An 8,781-nucleotide genomic window follows, 5' to 3' on the forward strand; every position below is an offset into this window, starting at 1 on the left:
GTGATAGTAATGAGTATTCCATACAGATCAACTTCACATAAGAAAATTCGGTATCGTTTACAAAGTGTTCCAGTAGTTTTCTCCAGCAATGGCCACTCAAAGTACTTACTAAAACCTATCTCTTTCAACACATTTTTAAAGATGTATTTCAGTAAACTGACATAGGTTGGGGTTAATAATGCACTAGGAAAGCAGTGAAATAGTCTAATTCAAATGATAATAAAGTGAGGTCCTGGTTGTTATTGCCTCTATTTAAGATAGTTGTTATACCCGTTTCTCCCAATATTAGAATGCTTATGTCCTAAGGAATGCCCCAGTCTTCATATTTACACTACACACCTAAATATCTCCACTGCTGTACCCCTCCCCACCATACAGACTCTCCAAAAGACATAACAAGAATTTCATAATTATGATAGGCAAGAGGGTTTTTTGGTTAGCACTTAGCAGAACTGAGGAAAAGAATATGAACAGCATGATAAGAAAGCCTGGAAAGATAATGAAGAAAGCAAGACAGAAAAGGAAAATAAGAGTGGTGATTGCTTAGAAAAGAATTTTATGAAAAAGTTCTGTTAGTTATCTAACTTGTTGCCTTCAGAGATTCTAGTAAAGTTTCTAAAGTTTCAAAAGTGGTCAGTAGTAGTAAATGATAATCTTCCTAGGTTACAAATGAGGACACTTAGACTTTGAATACTTTGTCCAGCATCACAAGTGATAGAACTTGTGTTCAAACTCAAGTCTGCCTGCCTCTTTCCATTATACTATACCCATTCATTCAAAAAATATCATGTGCATATTCTTCATAATAAACATATGTAGTGGACATTTAAAAATCAATAGGTGCTTAGAAACTGAAAAAACAAACAAACAAAAAAAAAGATTTGAGTTTTCGCCCATAGAGTTCTCTATGTCTTGGTAGAGAGAAATGAATAACTTCCTATGCTGAGTATACAAATGGCATGTACAGTATCAGAATACAAGAGAAAGAATGCCTAACTCCTAAGAAACTGGAAATATTTATAACAATGAAATCACTATACAGTTATAAAAAGTTAAATCATATTCTGCTCTCACTTAGATTCTAATAAGGGAACTAATTATATAATGACTGAAGGGTTATGGAAAATAATATCACTGCAACATAGCCCCCCAAAGAAAAATGGAGAGAGGTGTGACTTGGGAGGAGGGTGGGGAAACTAGCCAAGGAATAATGGACCCTTGGGGGAAAGGGCAGATACTGAATGCTGGGCCCTAAACCATGACCTTCCCCCATGGCTAATTACTCCTGAACGGAAGCACAGCAAATACCAATGGGCAAGATTTGAGAACTCATCCCTGGGATCTAGACTCTTATCTCCCCAGACAACACTGAGTTTCAACCTTTTAAAACTACCTTCCTAAATTAGAGCTTTAACCTGTTCAACTAGCCCCTGTAAAAACTCCACGTACACAGCTCCCAATGATTACATCATTTTACTCTATAAAACCAAAATTCCCTCTGTAACTGAGGGCCATTTTCCCCATCTGGAAAATTGTCCCCAACGGTGTCCGAGTCTGTGAAGGAATAAAGACTTCTCTGAATTCATTGAGGTCTGCTTCACATCCTTTTGCACTTACAATGACCATATATAACGTGTATGTGTGTGTGTGTGTGTGTGTGTGTGTGTGTGTGTAGGGAGAACTAACTTTTGGTTTTTAGAGATTGTTTTTAGAGAATCCATTAGAGAGCTTACCACCTTTCCTCACACAACCACATATGCAATACACATCACTTGATATTTTTAGCCATTTGAAAACAGGCACGATTTTTCTATAAATGAGCTCACAACCAGCAGAAGAATGTTAAAATGTCTATCTTTTATAGTGAAATAAATTGAGGTAGACACCAAAATTTGCCAGGACAATATGCAAAGAATTGAGAATAGACAATTCACATCCAATGCAATTTAGGGCGCAATTTTGTAAATCTTTATGTAATCCAGATGAAGGACAAATTATTGTGCCCCTGAAAACTTTATATAAAATTTGCCTTGAAACTCCTAATTAAAATATAGTAGAATTCTGAACCCCTTTATAATATTTCACTGGGATTGCAAATCCTTGTTTTCCTGATTTGCTATACATCCAGACTCTCCATGCCTGTTCTGTTCTACCCTAAGTTTTGATTTCAATGGGAAACTGACACCAAAACCATAAGATGTTTTCCCCAAACCTCACTCACAGAATATAAAGGTCTTGATTAAAGAATATGAGACTAGAGAAAAGAAAGTAGGAAAAAGGGGAAAGAAGAAATCTATTAATGATGTAATGAATTGATTAAATGAACTTAACACAAGAATAGAAGAGAAACCAGAAAGAAGCTCATGCAAAAAATTTGAATTTAATAACATTATAGATTGGCAATGCTGATTAAGGGGGAGGGGAGATATCCAATAAAGGGTATTAGGGAAAAAAGGAAATAAATTTCTACACAGTACACAAAAATTACTTCAGGTACTTTGTGAACTACATTTGTGTTCAAACTGCAAACATGAAGTGAGCACTATAACTGGTGGGTTTGTTTGAATTACATAACTGGATCTGGGAGGAGAAGCAGTCCCCAATAGGAGCTCCAGATAAAAACAGTGGATGTCCAACATCGTGAAGGACCCACAAACTTCTTGAATCCCCAGGCCCAGTTGTATCTAAATCCAACTAAATCATTCTAAGTGCATGAGTCACTAATTTTAATTGGTTAAGATGACTTGAATATATGTGTACTTGCAATTTGGCATTTATAGGATGTTCATAGATGATTTTAATTTTATTTACATTAATCCACAGTATTTCGTAATTATGAGAAGTGATTTTCAGTTTCTTTTCACAATTTTACGAAGGGTTTTTTCCTATTATATTTTCTAGTTGTTATTTTTATGTGTGAGCAACCTATTTGTTTTTACATGTTGACTTTGTATCCATATATTTGGTGAACTCTATTATTACTTACCATTTATTAGTTAATTTTCTGGGTTTTGTTGACATTCTTGTCATCTCATAATAGTGACAGTTTTTTTCCCCTCTTTTCAGTGTTTTTGCTTATTTTTAAAAAAGATTTGTTCTTTCTTTCATGTATGTGTATATATTATATTTAGTTGTAGATGGCCACAATACCTTTATTTCATTTATTTATTTTTAAATGGTGCTGAGGATCAAACCCAGTGCCTCACAAATGCTAGGCAACTGCTCTACCACTGAGCTACAACCCCAGCTCCCATTGTTTCTTTTACTTATTTTTTGTTGTTGTTGTTGACAAGAACGTCCAGCAAAATATTCACTAGTACTTATGATAGTATGCAACTTTGTCTTATTTTTCCATTTTTGACGTTGCACCTCTAAGTATCTTTCTTAAAGGTGATACATATAGCTTGCAAAGCTCTGAATTTTAAAGTTCACCAATGATTATAATTTTATAAATACCTTTTCTAAATATGTAATCATTATCTTTTTTCTCTTAATTTATTGAGTTATAATGATAAATTTACTGATGTTCAAACATCCTTTCATTCCTATATTTGTTTTTAGTTTTATTACTTTTTTAATGAGTTTGTGTTGTTTTGGTCAGTTTTTTTCCTTGCTGTGACCCAAAGAGCTGACCATAACAATTTTAGAGTAGGAAAAGTTTATTTTGGGGTTCATGATTTCAGAGGTCTCAGTCCATAGACAGCCAGCTCCATTCCTCAGGGCTGAGGTGAGGCAGAACATCATGACAGAAGAGTGTGATGGAGGAAAGTAGCAGGGAACATGGCACCAGGAAGCAGAGCCAGAGCTCTGTTCAACAAGGACAAAACATAAATCCCAAAGGCACCCCCCAGGAGCCCACCTCCTCTGGTCACGCCCTACCTGCCTGTGGTTGCCACCTAGTTAATCTCTATTAGGGGGTTAATGTACTGATTAGATTAAACCTTTTATAAACCTGATCTCATATATGTGCTTCCTTGCATTTTTTTGCACATGAGCTTTTGGGGGACGCCTCATATTCAAACCTTAATGTGTTTAATTTACCAATATTTTTGTCTTGAAATTTGCTAACTTCACAATTGAAATCAATATTCACAGCTGGATGAACTTTGTGCAAACTCCACCTTTGGGATTTGTATTAAGTTAACTTCATAGAATTAGTTGGGTGAATTTTGTTTTAACTATGCTCTGAAGACATTTTGTTTCATGATAGAGCTTACCTGTGAAATCTTCTTGGCCTCTGTTAATTTTTCTCTTTTTCTTTTAAGACAGATATTTGGGGCTGAGGATGTAGCTCAGTTGATAAAGTGCTTGCCTTGCGAGTACTGAGGCCCTGGGTTCAATCCCCAGCACCGCAAAAAAAAAGATATTTGTCTTAAAATCCTGGGGTGTGAGGTGAGAGATGTAGATTCCCACTATAAGAGTGCCATTAGCTGACTCAAGCTCATCTAGACTCAATTGAACCCAAAGTGGAACATGATGGGTCTCTACTGGCAGATGCGATCCTTAAATTAAGCACATCTGCAAAGTCCCTCTTACTATGTAAAACATTCACAAGTTCCAGGCATTAGAATGCAGACATCTCTAGTGCATGGGGACAATTATTCAGCAGACCACAGAAGTTCTCTTGCCACTCTTATTTTTACACTCTCAAAAAAAAAAAAAAAAAAAAAAAAAAAAAAAAAAACAAGGAATGTGTGACCCACATTTTTAAAATTAACAATTTTCTAGGTGCAACTCCATAGGTCTTAACAGAAATTATTTCTTTAATTGTAATTCTATAACTCAGGAACTGAACTACTGAGTTTCTGTAACTGAAGGATTTCTGAGCTGTTTCCCAATGTATAGACCTTTGACAAGTTGAGATGAATGAAGTAGAAAAGGTAAATAATATTTGTACAGTACAGTACTATGTGTTTTTAAGAGAACAAACCACAATCTTTCAAAAATCATTCAGCATGCTTCACTATGTAAATAACTCAGTATATTAAAGATTAATTGCATATCTCTTGTACATAAAAATGCAATGATGTCTAATCAAGAATTAAAGTCAGCATTAGAGAAAAGGCAATGAACTTTTTGTCTCCCTCCTTAAATCCAGAAAGCCCATTCTCTGAGACATATTTTATGTCTATTTGAAACTAGCAGAAAGGAGCAAAGTAATTTTGGTGACTTTCTTTCTTTCTTTTTTTTTTTTTAAGAATACATCTTCACATGATAGAGGTTGCTAACTTTGTGAACTATATTAATCAGCTTTTTTTCACTGTGAACAGAATACCTGACAATAAAAACTGAGAGGAGGAAAATTTATTTTAACTCATAGTTTCAGGAATTTAGTCCATGGTCTACCAAATCCACTGGTCTGGGACTGAGGTGAGACAGAACATCATGATGATAGAATGTGGCAAAAACAAACAAACAAACAAACAAAAACCAACCAACCAACCAAACAGACAAACAAACAAAAAACACTTCAGCTCATGATAGAGGGAAAGAAGAGAGTGAGACACCAGAGACAAAATATAAGTCCCCCAAACACACCCCCAGTGATCTCCTTCCTCCAGTTATGCCCCACCTGTCTACAGTTACCATCCAGTTAGTCCATTTAAATTATAAACGAAGCAAATGGATTATTCAACTAATTAGGTTACAGCTTTCTTAACATAATCACTTTGCCTCCTGCATTACCACAGGAGCTTTTGGAGGTCAGCTCCTACCTAAACCATGACATGAACTATGCCAAGAAGGGATCATACCTCTAGGTAGAGTTACCTGATAGGGGAAAGTGAGAAGGAAATATGAGATTAGTTCCGTTCTGCAAATTGTGTACCCCAAACTATGCGAAAAATTAATCTGTTCTGAATTAAGTCTCCAGAGATGATTTGTTTCAAACCTCTTTTAATAACTCCAATATTTCTTCAATATCTTAGTTAGAATTTTAATGTTTGCAGGTTTATGAAATTCACCTAAATGAATGATATTCTAAATGCTAAGAACATCTAAAATTTCAAACAGAATGCCTGACATTCAAATTTAAATAACTCTCCCGAAAAATCAATAAAAAATACTAAAGTCATAAGAAAAAATGACAATTAACTTTTTTTTTTATTGTAAACAAATGGGATATATGTTGTTTCTCTGTTTGTACATGGCATAAAGGCATACCATTTGTATAATCATAAATTTACATAGAGTAATGTTGTTTGATTCATTCTGTTATTTTTTCCCTTCCCCCCACCCCTCCCACCCCTCTTTTCCCTCTATACAGTCCTTCCTTCCTCCATTCTTGCCCCCCTCCCTAACCCTAACTCTAACCCTAACACTAACCCTTCCCTCCCCCCATTATGTGTCATCATCCACTTATTAGCGATATCATTTGTCCTTTGGGTTTTTGAGATTGGCTTATCTCACTTAGCATGATAGACAATTAACTTTTAAGGATATTTGAAGACTGAACATTTTGAAAACATGTATATAATGCCTATTTTCACTTTTTGCAGAATTTAGTGAATATGTTTTTTAAGAGCCTACAGAGTGGGAGAAAATCTTTGCCAATCACTCTTCAGATAGAGCACAAATCTCCAGAATCTATAAAGAACTCAAAAACTCTACACCAAGAGTACAAATAACCCAATCAACAAATGGGCTAAGGAAATGAACAGACACTTCACAGAAGAAGATCTACAAGCAATCAACAAACATATGAAAAAGTGTTCCACATCTCTAGTAATAAGAGAAATGCAAATCAAAACCACCCTAAGATTCCATCTCACCCCAATTAGAATGGCGATTATCAAGAATACAAGCAACAACAGGTGTTGGCAAGGATGTGGGGAGAAAGGTACACTCATACATTGCTGTTAGGGCTGCAAATTAGTGCAGCCACTCTGGAAAGCAGTGTGGAGATTCCTTAGAAATCTTGGAATGGACCCACCATTTGACCCAGCTATCCCACTCCTTGGCCTATACCCAAAGGACTTAAAATCAGCATACTACAGAGATACAACCACATCAATGTTCATAGCTGCTCAATTCACCGTAGCTAGATTGTGGAACCAACCTAGATGTCCTTCAATTGATGAATGTATAAAGAAACTGTGGTATATATATACAATGGAATATTATTCAGCCATAAAGAATGATAAAATTATGGCATTTGCAGGCAAATGGATGAAATTGGAGAATATCATGCTAAGTGAGATAAGCCAGTCTCAAAAAACCAAAGGACGAATGATCTCTCTTAAAGCGGATGATGACACATAATGGGGGGTGGGAGGGGTTAGTGTTAGTATTAGAGTTAGGGTTAGGGTTGGGGGGGCAAGAATGGAGGAAGGAAGGACTGTATAGAGGGAAAAGAGGGGTGGGAGGGATGGGGGGAAGGGAAAAATAACAGAATGAATCAAACAACATTACCCTATGTAAGTCTATGATACACAAATGGTATGCCTTTACTTCATGTACAAACAGAGAAACAACATATATCCCATTTGTTTACAATAAAAAAAAGAATATTATTTCTAACTTGATTTTCTTGGCATATTTAGAGATCAAGAGTTTTTTCTTCATGAAAAATTTTAGTTTTGCCATTTCCTTCAAGCCTTCTAGGCTATGTACCTTGCAAGTAATATTTAAAATTGTGAAAATATAGTTCTGTCATTTTGAATGAAAAAATTTTTATTGAATCCATATATATCTGTCATTATGGTCAATACTGATAAACCTATTATGGGACAAAATACTGGTTTTGGAGCCCAAGATTTTTAAAATGTCTAAGGAGTTGATTGAAAGACTACTACTTTTGAAAGCATGTGAGAACTATGCTTTTGCAATAGGGGGTTATATTCACAGGAAATTGAAATGATTTAGTTTTGGTGGATAAGCAAAGGAGTGGTTCCTTACAAATAAACAGATTCAGTAGTAAATAACCATGGCCCTTGTTAGCTATTCTACTTTTTTCCAATCCTCATACATTTTGGTGCTTCCCTCATTGTGTAAGAGAACATATGCCTGAAGTAAATTTGAGTTCCTCCGTGGAGGAACAGAAAATCATGGGAAAGATAAGGAAAGACCTTAAACCTACTTTCTAATTCTAATTATGAGCAACCTGATTTATTTTTTACATAGTGGATGAGTGCTTGTTTTCTTTGTTGTTTGTGCTGTTTGCCATTCAAGTTAAGGGGTAATATACATTTTGGATTTGATGGGAGTGCAGGGCATGTATCTTGAAAATTATCATTTGCATTTATATATGATGATTTAATGTGATTTGTATATGTTTTAAATATTTTCAAGATAAAAATATTATTCCCATTATACCTCATGGTCATTTTAAGTTTCAGTTCTGACATTAAATTATGGACATATTGAACATTTTAAATATTTACTGAGAACTTCCTAATATTGCTAAATATTTAGTGTATAAATAAATTAGTCAGGGTTCCTGCCCTTATGAATCATGCAGTCTACTGAAAGATGGTAATTCTATTAAAATCTAATAAGGGTCATGATTGAGATATGTTTTGATACATTTATTGAATGCTTACCATGTGCCTACATCACAATACTAACTTCAAAGATCAGCAGTAACAGATCACTACAACATATAATAATGATGAAAATGTTTGAAACATTGATAGAATTGCCAAAATGTGACATAGAATATAAAGTGAGCTCCTGCTATTGGGAAAAAAATGACATCAATAGAATTGCACAGTGCAGGATTTCCACAATATGTTAAAAAAAAAAAAAGAAAAATATATATACATATATAGATAGTATCTGTAC

The sequence above is a fragment of the Sciurus vulgaris genome, assembly GCF_902686455.1.
Source record: "Sciurus vulgaris genome assembly, chromosome: 10".
Classification (NCBI taxonomy): domain Eukaryota; kingdom Metazoa; phylum Chordata; class Mammalia; order Rodentia; family Sciuridae; genus Sciurus; species Sciurus vulgaris.